Source organism: Scyliorhinus canicula, chromosome 3, assembly GCF_902713615.1.
Source record: "Scyliorhinus canicula chromosome 3, sScyCan1.1, whole genome shotgun sequence".
In the NCBI taxonomy this organism is placed as follows: domain Eukaryota; kingdom Metazoa; phylum Chordata; class Chondrichthyes; order Carcharhiniformes; family Scyliorhinidae; genus Scyliorhinus; species Scyliorhinus canicula.
Genome location: NC_052148.1, coordinates 3242433 through 3262118, shown reverse-complemented (window position 1 = coordinate 3262118; position 19686 = coordinate 3242433).

Sequence of the window (19686 nt, the reverse complement as noted above, 5' to 3'; positions counted from 1 at the left end):
TTAAGAAGGCAAATGGAATTTTGTCCTTCATTGCTAGAGGGATGGAGTTTAAGACTAGGGAGGTTATGTTGCAATTGTATAAGGTGTTAGTGCGGCCACACCTGGAGTATTGTATTCAGTTTTGGTCTCCTTACTTGAGAAAGGACGTACTGGCACTGGAGGGTGTGCAGAGGAGATTCACCAGGTTAATCCCAGAGTTGAAGGGGTTGGATTATGAGGAGATGTTGAGTAGACTGGGACTGTACTGGTTGGAATTTAGAAGGATGAGGGGGGATCTTATAGAAACATTTAAAATTATGAAGGGAATAGATAGGATAGATGCGGGCAGGTTGTTTCCACTGGCGGGTGAAAGCAGAAATAGGGGGCATAGCCTCAAAATAAGGGGAAGTAGATTTGGGACTGAGTTTAGGAGGAACTTCTTCACTCAAAGGGTTGTGAATCTATGGAATTCCTTGCCCAGTGAAGCAGTTGAGGCGCCTTCATTAAATGTTTTTAAGATAAAGATAGATAGTTTTTTGAAGAATAAAGGAATTAAAGGTTATGGTGTTCGGGCTAGAAAGTGGAGCTGAGTCCACAAAAGATCAGCCATGATCTCATTGAATGGCGGAGCAGGCTCGAGGGGCCAGATGGCCTACTCCTGCTCCTAGTTCTTATGTTCTTATGAGTAGCCTTGTACCTTATTGAACGTTCTTTGGAAATCCAAGTACATTACATTTACATCCCCATTGCGTAGCCTGCTCGTTACCACCTCAAAGAATTCTATTGAATTTATCAGGCATGATTTGATGAAGACAGACTGATTCGGCCTGTGTATATTGTGTATTTCTAAATGCTCAGCTATGACATCCTTTGTAATGGACTGTAATAGTTTCCCAATGACAGATATGATGCTAACGGGTCTACAGTTACCTTTCCTTTTCACGCCACCCTTTTTTGAACAACAATGTTACATTTTGGGCAGCACGGTAGCATAGTGGTTAGCACAACTGCTTCACAGCTCCAGGGTCCCAGGTTTGATTCCCCGCTGGGTCATTGTCTGTGTGGAGTCTGCACATCCTCCCTGTGTGTGCGTGGGTTTCCTCCGGGTGCTCCGGTTTCCTCCCACAGTCCAAAGATGTGCGGGTTAGGTGGATTGGCCATGATAAATTGCCCTTAGTGTCCAAAATTGCCCTTAGTGTTGGGTGGGGTTATTTGGTTATGGGGATGGATTGGGGGTGTGGGTGAGGTGCTCTTTCCAAGGGCCGGTGCAGACTCGATGGGCCGAATGGCCTCCTTCTGCACTGTAAATTCTATGATTGGCAGTTTTCCAATCCTGTGGGACTTTTCCACAATTTAAGAATTCTTGGAAGATTATTACCACTGTCTCTGTAGCCAATTCCTTTACTATCCAAGGATGCTGCACATCACGGTCAGGGGGGTCACTGCCTTTTGTCGCTTTAGTTTCCGTGGTTCGGTCCCACCATTTATTCAACAACCTCCAGGACAGACTAGGCAGATATAGGTACAGGTTACCCATTCACAGGTACAACTACAGAATGGCTAACATTGTTCCCATGGTACCAGAAACACAGCCTCAATTCTATTGCATCCTGGGTCCTGTCCATCCCACCCACTCGAACCCTCCCCAAAACTATTCTTTCTGAAAGGGGCTGATTCAGCACAGTGGGCTAAACAGCTGGCTTGGAAGGCAGAATAAGGCCAGCAGCGCAGGTTCAATTCCCGTAACAGCCTCTCCGGACAGGCGCCGGAATGTGGCGACTAGGGGCTTTTTCCAGTAACTTCATTGAAGCCTACTCGTGACAAAAAGTGATTATTATTCCCTATCCTTATTGTTCCTGTCTTGGTATTGCTAATGATCACCTTCCCTTTAACTCTATCTCTGTGTTCATAACAGAAGAGCGATAAAAACAAAGCAAAACTCCAGGTCAGAAGTCCTCTGCTTCAGTGAACTCAACCCTTTCGCACTTGATAACTGTGCTGTCTTCCTGGATATATCACAATGAACCCCATCACACACTCATCCAGCTCCTGATATTCCCATCATCCCAGCTGCTCACACATATACGGATATTCCCATCATCCCAGCTGCTCACTGACTGATATTCCCACCATCCCAGCTGCTCACACTGACTGATATTCCCACCATCCCAGCTGCTCCCACTGACTGATATTCCCACCATCCCAGCTGCTCACTGACTGATATTCCCACCATCCCAGCTGCTCACTGACTGATATTCCACCATCCCAGCTGCTCACTGACTGATATTCCCACCATCCCAGCTGCTCTCACTGACTGATATTCCCACCATCCCAGCTGCTCACTGACTGATATTCCCACCATCCCAGCTACTCACACTGACTGATATTCCCACCATCCCAGCTGCTCCCACTGACTGATATTCCCATCATCCCAGCTGCTCACACTGACTGATATTCCCACCATCCCAGCTGCTCACTGACTGATATTCCCACCATCCCAGCTGCTCCCACTGACTGATATTCCCACCATCCCAGCTGCTCCCACTGACTGATATTCCCACCATCCCAGCTGCTCACTGACTGATATTCCCACCATCCCAGCTGCTCACACTGACTGATATTCCCACCATCCCAGCTGCTCCCACTGACTGATATTCCCACCATCCCAGCTGCTCACACTGACTGATATTCCCACCATCCCAGCTGCTCCCAATGACTGATATTCCCACCATCCCAGCTGCTCACTGACTGATATTCCCACCATCCCAGCTGCTCACTGACTGATATTCCCACCATCCCAGCTGCTCACTGACTGATATTCCCACCATCCCAGCTGCTCACTGACTGATATTCCCACCATCCCAGCTGCTCACTAACTGATATTCCCACGATCCCAGCTGCTCACTGACTGATATTCCCACCATCCCAGCTGCTCACTGACTGATATTCCCACCATCCCAGCTGCTCACACTGACTGATATTCCCACCATCCCAGCTGCTCACTGACTGATATTCCCACCATCCCAGCTGCTCCCACTGACTGATATTCCCATCATCCCAGCTGCTCACTGACTGATATTCCCACCATCCCAGCTGCTCACTGACTGATATTCCCACCATCCCAGCTGCTCACTGACTGATATTCCCACCATCCCAGCTGCTCACTGACTGATATTCCCACCATCCCAGCTGCTCCCACTGACTGATATTCCCACCATCCCAGCTGCTCACACTGACTGATATTCCCACCATCCCAGCTGCTCACTGACTGATATTCCCACCATCCCAGCTGCTCACTGACTGATATTCCCACCATCCCAGCTGCTCACTGACTGATATTCCCACCATCCCAGCTGCTCACTGACTGATATTCCCACCATCCCAGCTGCTCACTGACTGATATTCCCACCATCCCAGCTGCTCACACTGACTGATATTCCCACCATCCCGGCTGCTCACTGACTGATATTCCCACCATCCCAGCTGCTCACTGACTGATATTCCCACCATCCCAGCTGCTCACTGACTGATATTCCCACCATCCCAGCTGCTCACACTGACTGATATTCCCACCATCCCAGCTGCTCACTGACTGATATTCCCACCATCCCAGCTGCTCACACTGACTGATATTCCCACCATCCCAGCTGCTCACTGACTGATATTCCCACCATCCCAGCTGCTCACACTGACTGATATTCCCACCATCCCAGCTACTCACTGACTGATATTCCCACCATCCCAGCTGCTCACACTGACTGATATTCCCACCATCCCAGCTGCTCACTGACTGATATTCCCACCATCCCAGCTGCTCACTGATTGATATTCCCACCATCCCAGCTGCTCACACTGACTGATATTCCCACCATCCCAGCTGCTCACTGACTGATATTCCCACCATCCCAGCTGCTCACACTGACTGATATTCCCACCTTCCCAGCTGCTCCCACTGACTGATATTCCCATCATCCCAGCTGCTCACTGACTGATATTCCCACCATCCCAGCTGCTCACTGACTGATATTCCCACCATCCCAGCTGCTCACTGACTGATATTCCCACCATCCCAGCTGCTCCCACTGACTGATATTCCCACCATCCCAGCTGCTCACACTGACTGATATTCCCACCATCCCAGCTGCTCACTGACTGATATTCCCATCATCCCAGCTGCTCACACACACACACACGGATATTCCCATCATCCCAGCTGTTCACATATACGGATATTCCCACCATCCCAGCTGCTCCCACTGACTGATATTCCCACCATCCCAGCTGCTCACTGACTGATATTCCCACCATCCCAGCTGCTCCCACTGACTGATATTCCCACCATCCCAGCTGCTCACACACACACGGATATTCCCACCATCCCAGCTGCTCACACTGACTGATATTCCCACCATCCCAGCTGCTCACTGACTGATATTCCCACCATCCCAGCTGCTCCCACTGACTGATATTCCCACCATCCCAGCTGCTCACTGACTGATATTCCCACCATCCCAGCTGCTCACTGACTGATATTCCCACCATCCCAGCTGCTCACACTGACTGATATTCCCACCATCCCAGCTGCTCACTGACTGATATTCCCACCATCCCAGCTGCTCACTGACTGATATTCCCACCATCCCAGCTGCTCACTGACTGATATTCCCACCATCCCAGCTGCTCACTGACTGATATTCCCACCATCCCAGCTGCTCACTGACTGATATTCCCACCATCCCAGCTGCTCACACTGACTGATATTCCCACCATCCCAGCTGCTCACTGACTGATATTCCCACCATCCCAGCTGCTCACACACAGTCGGATATTCCCACCATCCCAGCTCCTCGCAGGCGCTACCTGTAGAGCTACGGTTGTGAGGAATGTGAAGCACAACTTCCATTGGCACAAAGCCCATCACTAAAAACAGTTTGTTGTTGGTAAAGGTATCTCTGCAGCCAATCAGAGAACTCACTCGGACGGGGGAAAGAAGTTCTCTGCTAATCTGTCCTCAACTAAATCCTTCAACATTTAATCAGACTTTTCCTTCTCTCCACAGATTGTGACATCTGGCAAAGAACTCCAACATCTTATCAATTGTCCAAAATTACCAAATGTACCCTTTGTAATCACATCTCAGTTCCGTGTTCAAACCCTCGACTGGGAAAGGTGCCGATCAGAGAGATTTCAATGAGTGAAATACTGTTTAATCAGAATGAAGAGTCCAATCTCTCACTGAAATAATCATTCATAGAATGGTTACAGAACAGAAGGATGCCATTCAGCCCATCATATCGTTGCTAGCTCTCTGCAGGGGTAATTTACCCAGTACTACTCCCCTACCCGTTCTTCAAACCCCTGCACATTCTTCCTTTTCAGAAATGATTCAATTAACTACTCGAAGGCCTCGTTTGACACTCCTCACACTCTCAGTTGGTACTTTACATCACCATTTGCTGTGAAAAACATTATTCCTCCTTTCTCCATTTCTTCCTTTGAAAATTACCTCAAATCTGTGCCCTCTGCTACCCAACCCTCTGCCAATGAGAGCACTTTCTCCCAATCTACTCTCCAGACCCACGTGCCTTTGAACACCTCTTTCAAATCTCCTCTCAATCTTCTCATCTCCAAACAATCCAGCTTTCCCGATTCCCAGCAGAACACAGTTACTGAGTCAGAACATCAATGGAAAATTCCGGAACTCCCAGCAGGCCTGCCTGTATCTGCGGAGAGAGAGAGAAGCAGATTCACATTTCAGTTGAGTGACTTTTCACCTTAACCGTTGACTTAGATCCAGTTTATTTATTGGGGGATAAATCAAAGATACGGTTATTGCTGTAAAAAGGGATATATTTCCATCTGACGTAGAAACATAGAAAATAGAGGCAGGAAGAGGCCTTTCGGCCCCTCGAGCCTGCTCCGCCATTCATTATGATCATGGCTGATCATCCAACTCAATCACCTCATCCCCCCCCCAATATCCTTTGATCTCTTTTTCCCTCAGAGCTATATCCAATTCCTTTGGAAAGGATACAATAGTTTGGCTTCAACTGCTTTTGTGAGAGTGAATTCACAAGATTCTCCTGGTTCATGACATCGCCTCGACCGACGCGCGTTGACCTGCCTGGCTTAAACATCAAAGCAAAATACCACAGATGCTGGAGACATGGAAACCAAACAGAAAACACTGGGAAACCCAGCACGCTTGGCAGCATCTGTGGGGAAACAGTGTTAACATGTGCAATTCTCCCATACCCCCACTGATGGGATCAAATGTAGGCGGGATGGGGGGGGGGGGAGTGTGAGGGGGGGTGGAGTGGGGGGGGGGGGGGGGGTTAGGAACACTGCGGGAGGCTCCATGCCAGCCTGAAATAACAAATGAAAAAAAAACATTGAGGTTACTGGGTTAAGGGGATGGGGTGGTGGAGGTTTGTGCTTGAGTGGGGAACTCTTTCCAAGGGTGCAGACTCGATGGGCCGAATGGCCTCCTTCTGCACTGTAAATTCTATGATTCCATGACAGTGGTTTGTTCCTGTGCTCCCTTCCATACAGGATTGGAAATTCTGCTGAAACTGATTTGTATCCCGCTGATTGGATTGAAATGAAGGACTGGCTGGAATCATCCTGATAAGGAGCTGACTGGGTATAGGACAGACAGTGCAGAATAAACACATCCATCCAGAATACACCATTACGGCAGCAAATAGAGGGGGATTCCTGAAGTATGGCCAAGAGCAGCCTCCAGAGTTCTGGATGGAGACACCATTGACCCTGTGACCTGGGGCACCACACCACTGGATGGAGGGGGGGAGGGGGGAGCGGGAGCTTCTGTTAATGGATCGTCCAGTTTCAATGCCTTCACAGAGGTTCATATTCAAACCTCAGACTCTTCCTGGCGGCCCTTCCTTCAATGGCGGATCATTGATATTGGTGTCATTTCAATAAGGTACCCCAATATGACATCATCATTAAACCTTCTCCAAAATGAGGCACAATCCGTCTGGCACATAATTAATTACACTGGGCTCAGAGAATGTACAATGCAGAAGGAGGCCATTCGGCCCATCGAGGCTGCACCAGCCCTTGGAAAGAGCACCCTACTTAAACTCACACCTCCACCCTATCCCCGTAATCCAATAACCTTACCTAACCTTGCTGACACGAAGGTGCTATTTATCATGGCCACGTGACGCATCTTTGGACTGTGAGGGGAAACCGGAGCACCCGGAGGAAACCCACGCAGACACGGGGAGAACGTGCAGACTCCGCACAGGCAGTCACCCGAGGCTGGAGGGTCGCTGGAGCTGTGAGGAAACAGTGCTAACCACTGTGCTACCATACCATTCCTGGTGGCTTCTACAGTGGGAAATACTTCCTCTCCCTGCCCCCATCACGGGACTCAGGCCTGTCAGTGAGAATTCAACCCAACATATTGAATCCACCTGACTCTTCCTCAGAGCTAAAGTGGGAGAAATGTGATGGATTTTATATGTTTAAGAGGAGCTGAGAAAGGTGGATCTAAATAGAAGGTCTGGGATAGGTTGGAGCTCGAGAGAGATTTGCCAAAGCAGCCGTGGAACACAAGTCTAAAGGAATGTTTGTGTAGTATTAAATATTAAAGAAGTGACATAAATGTAAGATAACACAATGCATTAATAGCAGAGCAGGGGCCAACACTCTGTGAATGCCACATGTAAAAACACGTGACATTAGAACATCAGAATACAAGACCAGGGATGTACTTCTGAGGCTGTATAAGGCTCTGGTCAGACCCCATTTGGAGTATTGTGAGCAGTTTTGGGCCCCGTGTCTAAGGAAGGATGTGCTGGCCTTGGAAAGGGTCCAGAGGAGGTTCACAAGAATGATCCCTGGAATGAAGAACTTGTCGTATGAGGAACGGTTGAGGACTCTGGATCTGTACTCGATGGAGTTTAGAAGGGTGAGGGGGGATCTTATTGAAACTTACAGGATACTGCGAGGTCTGGATAGAGTGGACGTGGAGAGGATGTTTCCACTTGTAGGAAAAACTAGAAGCAGAGGACACAATCTCAGACTAAAGCGACGATCCTTTAAAACAGAGATGAGGAGGAATTTCTGCAGCCACAGGGTGGAGAATCTGTGGAACTCTTTGCCGCAGAAGGCTGTGGGGCCAAATCACTGAGTGTCTTTAAGACAGGGATAGATAGGTTCTTGATTAATAAGGGGATCAGGGGTTATGGGAAGAAGGCAGGAGAATGGGGATGAGAAAATATCAGCCATGATTGAATGGCGGAGCAGACTTCTTGGGCCGATTGGCCTAATTCTGCTCTTACATCTTGTGGTCTGTGGTGACAAATGGTTTGGTTGGCAGGGGTGGGGGGGCTGAATTGGAAGTTCATGGGGCATCAAATAAATGAATAGGATGGGAATAGAGGGATGTGGACCCTGGTTGTGTGGAAAGGTTTAGTTTAGACGGGCCGCATGGTCAGCGCCGGCTCAAAGGGCCGAAGGGCCTGTTCCTGTGCTGTACCTTTCTTTGTTCTTTGAAGTTGTTGAACTCGGAAAGTTGTCAAGTTCAGAATGTTGCAACGTGATGAATTGGACATTGAGGAGCTGTTCCTCCAGTTTGCTTTTAGCTTCACCAGAACATTGCAGAAGGCCAAGAACATACATTTGGGCATCAGAGGAAGATGGTGATTTGAAATGGCCAGTGCCAGGATGGTCAGGGTCTGTAGACAGAGGGAATGTGCACTAAGCTGTCACCCTGTCTATGTTTGGTGTCCCCAATGTGGAGCAGACCACAGTGACAACAGCAAATACAGTAGAGCAAATTGAAGAAGGTGCAAGTTGTAATGACAGCCTGGGTGAGTACATGGTCAATTCCAACCCCACTGTCCCCACAGTCCCAACATAAGTGAATTGCCTAATAACTTGTGTGACGTTTGTGGGATTTTTAGCCCTCGACTGTTCCAATGACTTAAGATGGAATGGTGATAAGAGAACAATGGTCTGCTAATCGACTTACTCCCCAACCACCATCCCACCCTCCACCCACACACACACAAGACAGACGCTCAGTGGGTAGGAAAGGGTCAAAATAACAGGGATTAAAAGGGTGTGAGATGTGAGCATCTTCGCTGCTGAAGTTGTGGTCTTTGTACGGGGCCAGCTTGTCAGGACACAAAGTGTTAAAATCTATGGATTGGATGGGATCCTCCTGTCTCTGACTTCAATTAGAACCTGCAGGCTGTTGAATCTCCTCTGGGGAGTCACTTTGACTTCACTGACCTCTGTTAGGTTGACCTCAGTCTCACTAAGACAATCTTAAAATTCTCAGCCTAAGAATTTAAAAGAAGATTTTCCATCCACTCTGCCTCTTGAATGCTTGTCTGGCCTTTGTGCAGGTTTTTTGGGCTGCAGCGTAGAGAGAAAGTAAAAAGGGTTTTCCTTCCAGGTCTTCAGAGATCTCAGGAGAGAGCAATCAGCCGCGTGCCTCCTACTTGTCATCTTTTAATCAGCCGTTAAACACCAGCTTTAGCTGATGGAGAGAATCATACTTGCTCTCCCCTGGACTTCAACAGAACAGCCCCAACATGGAGTTTGCCTTCTTTGTCAGAATGTTCTGGAACTCCTTCAAGCAATCAGAATCAAAACCAGCAAGTCCCAGGATTTCAGAGGAGCCGATTAGCTGTTAGCTAAGTCCATCAAAATGTGACATCACTGGACTATGTCACATAGCATGCTGCACTGAGGGGAATCCTCGGACAAGTCCAAATAGCACCTTGTATCGGGGGTGTTTTCGTTTAAATCCAAAGTCTGCAATATTGTGGAATCCTGCATAACAGAACATGAATGGGAATGTAAGGTTTAAGGGCAGCACGGTAGCACAGTGGTTATCACAATTGCTTCACAGCTCCAGGGTCCCAGGTTCGATTCCGGCTTGGGTCACTGTCGGTGCGGAGTCTGCACATGCTCCCCGTGTGTGCATGGGTTTCCTCTGGGTGCTCCGGTTTCCTCCCACAGTTCAAAGATGCGCAGGTTAGGTGGATTGGCCATGATAAATTGCCCTTAGTGTCCAAAATTGCCCTTAGTGTTGGGTGGAGTTACTGGGTTATGGAGATAGGGTGGGGGTGTGGGCTTGGGTAGGGTGCTCTTTCAAAGAGCCGGTGCAGACTTAATGGGCTGAATGGCCTCCTTCTGCACTGGAAATTCTGTGATAAACCTTAGGTTCCTTACAAAGTGAAAATCTGAAAAAGGTGTTTGGGGCCTTGGGCAGTGAGGTGGGTGGAGATAAAGGGTAATTGCGTGGGAAGGCAATGCGGAATTGGGGGTGATCTAGAAAGTGTCATTGGGGTGGAGGACCAGGAGATTTCTCAGACACGGTTGAGAATGCCATCAACCACAATTGGGGGAATCTTTAGTTCTGGATGAAGGAAGACATGTCAGTTTCACAATTCTGGAAGGTAGCATCATTAGAACAGAAGGTATGGAAGCAGAGAAACCTGGAGAATGGGATGGAGTGCTTACTGGAAGCAGTGTGTGAGGAACTATAGACAAGATAGATGTGAGCCAGTGGACTTGTGATGAATATAAAATTGATCGCGTTCCTTCCTCTCTTTAGCCCTGAAGAACAGTGACATGGACTTGAAATATTAACCTTTTTATTCTCCTTCCAGAGATGCTGCCAAACCTCCTGAGATTTTTCCAGCATTTCTGTTTTTACTTGGCATTCAAATGTCCTCTGGGGTATTCTCCATGGTAACACCTCTACTAATCAGAGTGCCAACCAATCAGCTCTCTTTTCTCATGAAGAACAAATTGTTGTACCTTTCATAATTGGCTTCCTTGTGAATCTGTCCTGATAAGTGCAAGAAGGGAAGCTTTGACAACATGTTTCTTTTTTCAGCAATACTCTAGTTCTGAACGATCAAATTACTAAATGTAATGATTGATATAAACTTTAAACATTGTGATATACTTATGTAATGATAATAAATCTCATTTTAAATTGAAATACTGCATTAATCACTGAGCTCTGTTTATTGCTGTGAATATTTTGAGGGTATTTTTCCTGTGCTCGGAGCGTGGGGCAGCAGTCACTGGGAGGGAATCCCAGGTTGGAGCTCATGATTGGGTGGAAACTTGTAGATATCTGTCCACGATTCCTGAAGGTGTGAAGTTTGGGACTGCCGTTTGCTGCTGACCCTGCTTTGTCTGGTCACATATTGAATACCCGAAGAACTGTCTCATTCTCCAACATTGTTTTACCACAATCGCATCTGAGATTTACCACCTTCAGACTTTCTTGCCTCTTATTTGTTAATTTTATACAGTTCCACTCGGCTGCTTCTCCACAGACTCTTTATATTGGGTTTCTGAAGTAGTATCTTTTTGAATCCAGGAGTGTGGATGACTGCTTGTGACAAAACATTCCGGGTGAGATTCTCCGCAAATGCGGAGAATCGCAAATGCTGCTGTGGGACAGGCCGTAACCCACGGCAGCCTTCACGCCCACTTCCGGGACCGATTCTCCCCCCCCCCGGGCGGGGCTAGGAGCGGGGTCCCGAGCGTCTAGGCGGTGCGACCATAGTGGGTTGGCTCTCAATCAACAATGAGTCAGAGTACAGGAGGGAGATAGAGAACTTAGTGGAGTGGTGTAACGACAACAATCTCTCCCGCAATGTTAGAAAAACTAAAGAGCTGGTCATGGACTTAAGGAAGCAAAGTACTGTACACACCCCTGTCAGCATCAACGGGGCCGAGGTGGAGATGGTTAGCAGTTTCAAATTCCTCAGGGTGCACATCACCTACAATCTACAGATGCAAAATAGAAACCATCCTATCGGGCTGCATCACAGCCTGGTATGGCAACTGCTCAGCCCAGGGCCACAAGGAACTTCAGAGAGTCGTGAATACCGCCCAGTCCATCACACGAACCTGCCTCCCATCCATTGACTCCATCTACACCTCCCTCTGCCTGGGGAAAGCGGGCAGCATAATCAAGGATCCCTCCCACCCGACTTACTCACTCTTCCAACTTCTTCCATCGGGCAGGAGATACAGAAGTCTGAGAACACGCACGAACAGACTCAATAACAGCTTCTTCCCCGCTGTCACCAGACTCCTAAATGACCCTCTTATGGACTGAAAAATGAGGGGCGCGATTCTCCGCACTCACGACGGGGCGGAGAATAGCGGGCGGCGCAAAGTTTTACGGCGACACTGGTCCGACGCCCTGCCGCTATTCTCCCCCCCCCACACCTGCCCCCCGACACGAATCGCTGCTCGCCGTTTTTTTACGGCGAGCAGCGATTCTCCCCTGGCCGATAGGCCGATTTCCAAGGCCTTTACGGCCGTTTTCATGAATTTTAATACACCTGCTATACAAGTTCATGAAAACGGCGGCAAAGTGCCTTTCTGCACAACCATGCCACCGATTGGCACGGCAGCACCACGGCCATGCCAAGGGTGGCATGGGCCCGCGATCGGTGGGCACCGATCGCGGGCAGCGGGTCCGATTCCCGCGCACTCTTTCTCCCTCCGCCGCCCCGCAGGATAAATCCGCGGGGCGGCTGAGGGGCATTACGGACGGCGCATACGCGGGTCTGACGCATATGCGCGGGTTGGAGTCGTCCAATCCGCGCATGCGCGGATGACATCATCATATGCGTCAGCCGTCGCTAACTTTGGCGCACGGGCTTAGCGAAATTCGTTAAACCCACGATGCCGTAGTTCACGGGGCCGCAATGCTAGCTCCGACCGGGGAGCAGAATCGGGTCCCGGGAGGGGGGGCGGAGGCTGCCATGAAACACGGCCGTTTTCGTGGCAGCCTTCACGACTCTCCGCCTTTGCGGAGAATTGCGCCCGAAATTTCTCTTCACACATCTTCTCTACTGAGCAGTACTACACTCCTGTATGCGTTATCCGATGTCTGTGTGTATGTATTTACATTGTGTATTTATTTATGCACCATGTTTTTCATTTATGGAACGATCTGTCTGGACTGCACACAGAACAATACTTTTCACTGTACCTCAGTACACATGTCAATAAACAAATCCAATTCGACCCATGATAGGAAATATCGTCGACACTGACCCTTTATACATACACCTGGTTATGGGAGTAAAATGGTTGTGTAAATAGACCAGTAACATGGTCTGTGTTGTGATATCATGGTTGTGTTTTCAGTCACCGACTGAGCAATAGGAGTCTCACTAGTATAACTGTGTAGAACCCTTGCGAGTGCTGACAGGCAGAGGGATCTGGGTGTGCGTGTCCACTGATCACTGAAAGTGGCAACGCATGTGGATAAGGCGGTCAAGAAGGCATACGGCATGCTGGCCTTCATCGGTCAGGGCATTGAATATAAAAATGGACAAGTCATGTTGCAGCTGTATAGAACCTTAGTTAGGCCTCAGTTGGAATATTGCGCACAATTCTGGTCGCCACACTACCAGAAGGATGTGGATGCTTTGGAGAGGGTACAGAAGCGGTTTACTAGGATGGTGCCTGGTATGGAGGGCATTAGCTCTGGGGAGAGGTTAGATAAACTCTGTCTGTTCTCACTGAATCGACGGAGGTTGAGAGGTGACCTGATAAAGGTCTACAAGATGATGAGTGGCATGGACAGAGTGGATAGTCAGATGCTCATTCCTAGGGGCTGGTTTAGCACACTGGGTTAAATCGCTGGCTTTTAAAGCAGACCAAGGCAGGCCAGCAGCACGGTTCAATTCCCGTACCAGCCTCCCCGAACAGGTGCCGGAATGTGGCAACTAGGGGCTTTTCACAGTAGCTTCATTGAAGCCTACTCATGACAATAAGCAATTTTCATTTTTATTTTCCGAGGGTCGGAGAGTCAAGTACTGGGGGACACAGGTTTAAAGGGCGTGGGGAAAAGTTTCAACCAGATGTACGAGGCCAGGTTTTTACACAGAGGGTGATAAACAAAAGGAACGCGCTGCCTGGGGAGGGGGTAGGAGCCGGTACGATAGCGGCATTTAAGGGACATCTAGACAAATATAGGGTGGGAATGGAAGGATATGGACTCTGTAAGTGCAGACGGTTTGAGTTTAGGCAGGTATCATGGTCGGCACAGGCTTGGAGGGCCGAAGGGCCTGTTCCTGTGCTGTATTGTTCTTTGTTCCATATAAGTGAATGTGAGTCAGCTGACCCCTCAGACTGACTGGAGAGCTGGAAAAGAGAGGCAGCCTGTGCATGACCATACTGTTATCTTTGTTTTTGTCTTGTTTTTAGCTGACCCACCATTAAGTTAATTAATTCTTAATTCTTTATAACTTTAACTACAAATATTCTTACAATAGATCAGGCCATCTGATAAGAACGTAACATGGTACCAGGGTTGGCAGGTATTAAACACTGAGATAAAACTGTCAGCCTGCCAGACGGCAAGAATAAGCAACATGGAGTTGTTGAAGCCACCAATGAGTCTCAGATTTCATGGTAATGAGGCCAGCAACTGCTGTGTGTTTAAACAACAATTCAATCTGTTTCTTATTGCAGTAAATTTTGGAGATCAATCAGATTTGTGTCAGGTAGCGATGCTCCTAACAGCAGCAGGGCTGAAGCAATTGCTGTGTATAACATGTTTAAATTTGCAAACGAGGAAGACAGTAAATATCTTAACAAAGTAATTTGAAGATTGATGCCCATTGCAGCCCAGAAAGAATGACATTGAAGAACGCTGTGTGGTTAGATCATGTTTACAGGAAACAGAAAACTCCATCGATCATTTCATCATTGATTTAAAGTTAAAAGCTAAAACCTGTAATTTCTCTGCGGTGGAATCCCAATGCATGGTAGCATTGTGGATAGCACAATCGCTTCACAGCTCCAGGGTCCCAGGTTCGATTCCCGGCTTGGGTCACTGTCTGTGCGGAGTTTGCATGTTCTCCCCGTGTGTGCGTGGGTTTCCTCCGGGTGCTCCGGTTTCCTCCCACAGTCCAAAGATGTGCAGGTTAGGTGGATTGGCCATGCTAAATTGCCCTTAGTGTCCTAAATTGCCCTTAGTGTTGGGTGGGGTTACTGGGTTATGGGGATAGGGTGGAGTTGTTGACCTTGGGTAGGGTGCTCTTTCCAAGAGCCGGTGCAGACTCGATGGGCCGAATGGCCTCCTTCTGCACTGTAAATTCTATTTTGTGTAATTCGGGGCCAGATTGTGTTGGGTGTGAATGAAAATAAGCTGAGGGAATGGTTGCCGAGGGAACCGGAGCTGTTCTTTAGAACAAACAGTTAGGATTTGTCAGGTTCCCGAGCCAGCAGCACAGCATTCTGAAATGTTTCTCAGTAATGGCGGCGACCTCTTGGAGGAAAGCATTCCGGTTATCGCCCTTTCCCCAAAAAGGCGGGAAACTTCCAAAAAAAGGCGGGAAAGTTCCTGCAGCTCCTCACCCACCAACAAACAGGATAAAGATCAGGACAAAGTATTTCTGTGTGACAGTTGTGGTCAAAGGCACAAATTAAGGCAGTGTCCAGCGTTTGGCAAGTTTTGTTCCAGGTGCAAAGGAAAACATCACTTTGCTCAGAATTGTCACTCTGAGCCCAACCCCAGATCAGTCAGCACCGGGGACGACGCAGTCTTCAGTGATGAAACATCGCTGTTTGTTGGAGTAATAACAGAGAAGGATCATTTTTTGGAGACGTCAAAAAATTCTCCAATGCTTAAAAATGCAAACTGATATTCCAATTGGATTGGATTTGGTACTGACACGTGTACCGAGGTACAGGGAAAAATACTCTGCTGTATGCAGCTCAAATAGATCATTAAGTACATGAAAAGAAAATAGGTAATACGGCAAAACAAGGTACACAATGTAAATACATAGACACCGGCATTGGGTGAATCATACAGAAGTGAAATTAAATGAAAATTGCTTATTGTCACGAGTAGGCTTCAATGAAGTTACTGTGAAAAGCCCCTAGTCGCCACATTCCGGCGCCTGTTCGGGGAGGCTGGTACAGGAATTGAACCGTGCTGCTGGCCTGCCTTGGTTTGCTTTCAAAGCCAGCGATTTAGCCCTGCACTAAACCAGCCCCTCAGTAGTAAGTAAGTTGTAGTATTAATCAGGTCAGTCCATAAGAAGGTCGTTCAGTAATCTGGTAACAGCGGGGAAGAAGCTGTTTTTGAATTTTTTTCTTGCGTGTTTTCAGACTTTTAACTCCTGCCCGATGGAAGAAGTTGGAAGAGTGAGTAAACCAGGTGGGAGGGGTCTTTGATTATGCTGCCCGCTTGAAGGTGGATAAATCCCCAGGGCCTGAGAATCTGCATCCCAGAGTGCTTAAGGAGGTGGCTCTGGAAATAGTGGATGCATTGATGATCATCTTCCGGGATTCTATAGACTCTGGAACTGTCCCTGCAGATTGGAGGGTAGCTCACATCACTGCGATATTCACAAAGTGAGGTAGAGAGAAAGCAGGGACTTATAGACCAGTCAGCCTAACATCGGTAATGGGGAAAATTCTTGAATCCGTTGTCAAGGACTTTATAGCGGAACATTTAGAAAGCAGTGGCAGGATCAGTCAGAGTCAGCATGGATTTATGATGGGAAAATCATGCTTGACAAATCTGTTGGAATTCTTTGAAGCTGTAACCAGGACAGTTGACAAGGGGGAGCCAGTCGATGTGGTATATTTGGACTTTCAGAAGGCGTTTGACAAAGTCCCGCATAAGAGATTATTGCGCAAATTTAAAGCGCATGGGATTGGGGGAAATGTATCGAGGTGGACAGAAAACTGGTTGGCAGAGAGGAAACAAAGAGTAGGGATTAATGGGTCCTTTCCAAATTGGCAGGCAGTAGCCAGAGGGGTACCACAGGGATCGGTGCTGGGACCCCAGCTATTCACAATATATATTAATGATTTGGATGAGGGAACAAAATGTAACATCTCAAAGTTTGCAGATTATACCAGATTAGGTGGGAGGGTGAATTGTGATAGCAGCTGCAAAGAGCAGGATTATGAAATGCAAATTCTTTCTCAGAAGCAGGCTTATCAAACACACCTTGTGGTAAGTTAAACAATGGCTCACACCTTCATTGAAAGTAACTATCTCAGGAAGCATCTGGAAAAGCATGGATGAGAGTTTCAATTGAATTAAGTGACGAATGTTTAAAGCAGGCAGGTCTTTCAAGTCATAACCAAGTTAAATTTTAGCATACAGCTAAAAGCAAAGGTTTCACACCTTCATTGAAATAAACTCTCTTAGTAAACAGCTGGAAAGGATCGATGATGCTCAGTCGAATTTGGTGTCAATTCTAAGTGTAAAATTCTACTAACATCAAGTCAATTAAAAGAAAATTGGAGACGACCTGTCTATGAGAGACATAATTTAAAGTCAAAATAAAAGGCAAAATTATGAGCTGGGGACAATTGGAAAATTAAACGATTCAAAATCACAGAAACAAAAGTAACGCCTATTGAAGCCAAAGCATTTTTTAATCAGATCTGAGAGGTGACGTTATGCCCAAAATGAATAATTAGTTGTATTAAAATGTTTACATCAAAGATACTTTTTAACAATCAAAGTGAAACAAGCTCATTTACAATAAAGTCGTTAAAACTTAATAACTCTTGGAAAGAGAATATAAACCGTAAGAAAGGGGAAACCAGCAGAGCCAGAGCCAGCCCTCACAGCTCGGTACATGGGAAGGACAGGACACAGCAACCGAGCTCACCAGCGAATACATCACAAGAAGACCAGATTGTAAAGAAGATTTATTGTCAAGGTGGGACTGAAGGTCCCTTCAACCAACATGAAGGATCCAGAAGCAAGATCTTTTTACATTTCTGTAAAGAAAGTGTTTACAGCTTTAAAAAAAAATTAATAATAATAAAATAACTTAAAAGTTTTAACCTGAAAAAGTGGTTATTAGCCTACTTTACTTACTTAACAACGCAGGACCCAGGACATCAATGCTACTAATGGGTAAGTAGGTAAAATTCTTCAGTGAAGGTATGGGTTATACCGGGGGATAACTTGAAAATATAGTTTGACATGAATAGCACCCACCGAAGCCTGCATCGGAGTCAGGGAGTGAGAATTCCAGTTCACCATTTAGAATGTCGGCCCTTTGAGGTGCTGGGGGAATTCTAAGAATCGTGGTGAGTTTTAACTTCATGGCGCCCAGCGTGGAGGCCTAGAATATTAGAAGTTTCTAGGTAAAGCGAGGCTAGAATATTAGAAGTTTCTGGGTAAAGCGAGGCTAGAATATTAGAAGTTTCTGGGTAAAGCGAGGCTAGAATATTAGAAGTTTCTGGGTAAAGCGAGGCTAGAATATTAGAAGTTTCTAGGTAAAGCGAGGCTAGAATATTAGAAGTTTCTAGGTAAAGCGAGGCTAGAATATTAGAAGTTTCTGGGTAAAGCGAGGCTAGAATATTAGAAGTTTCTAGGTAAAGCGAGGCTAGAATATTAGAAGTTTCTGGGTAAAGCGAGGCTAGAATATTAGAAGTTTCTAGGTAAAGCCAGGCTAGAATATTAGAAGTTTCTGGGTAAAGCGAGGCTAGAATATTAGAAGTTTCTAGGTAAAGCGAGGCTAGAATATTAGAAGTTTCTGGGTAAAGCGAGGCTAGAATATTAGAAGTTTCTGGGTAAAGCGAGGCTAGAATATTAGAAGTTTCTAGGTAAAGCGAGGCTAGAATATTAGAAGTTTCTGGGTAAAGCCAGGCTAGAATATTAGAAGTTTCTGGGTAAAGCGAGGCTAGAATATTAGAAGTTTCTGGGTAAAGCGAGGCTAGAATATTAGAAGTTTCTAGGTAAAGCGAGGCTAGAATATTAGAAGTTTCTGGGTAAAGCCAGGCTAGAATATTAGAAGTTTCTGGGTAAAGCGAGGCTAGAATATTAGAAGTTTCTAGGTAAAGCGAGGCTAGAATATTAGAAGTTTCTGGGTAAAGCGAGGCTAGAATATTAGAAGTTTCTAGGTAAAGCGAGGCTAGAATATTAGAAGTTTCTAGGTAAAGCCAGGCTAGAATATTAGAAGTTTCTAGGTAAAGCGAGGCTAGAATATTAGAAGTTTCTGGGTAAAGCGAGGCTAGAATATTAGAAGTTTCTGGGTAAAGCGAGGCTAGAATATTAGAAGTTTCTGGGTAAAGCGAGGCTAGAATATTAGAAGTTTCTAGGTAAAGCGAGGCTAGAATATTAGAAGTTTCTAGGTAAAGCGAGGCTAGAATATTAGAAGTTTCTAGGTAAAGCTAGGCTAGAATATTAGAAGTTTCTGGGTAAAGCGAGGCTAGAATATTAGAAGTTTCTGGGTAAAGCGAGGCTAGAATATTAGAAGTTTCTAGGTAAAGCGAGGCTAGAATATTAGAAGTTTCTGGGTAAAGCGAGGCTGGAATATTAGAAGTTTCTGGGTAAAGCGAGGCTAGAATATTAGAAGTTTCTGGGTAAAGCGAGGCTAGAATATTAGAAGTTTCTAGGCAAAGCTAGGCTAGAATATTAGAAGTTTCTGGGTAAAGCGAGGCTAGAATATTAGAAGTTTCTGGGTAAAGCGAGGCTAGAATATTAGAAGTTTCTGGGTAAAGCGAGGCTAGAATATTAGAAGTTTCTAGGTAAAGCGAGGCTAGAATATTAGAAGTTTCTGGGTAAAGCGAGGCTAGAATATTAGAAGTTTCTGGGTAAAGCCAGGCTAGAATATTAGAAGTTTCTAGGTAAAGCCAGGCTAGAATATTAGAAGTTTCTGGGTAAAGCGAGGCTAGAATATTAGAAGTTTCTAG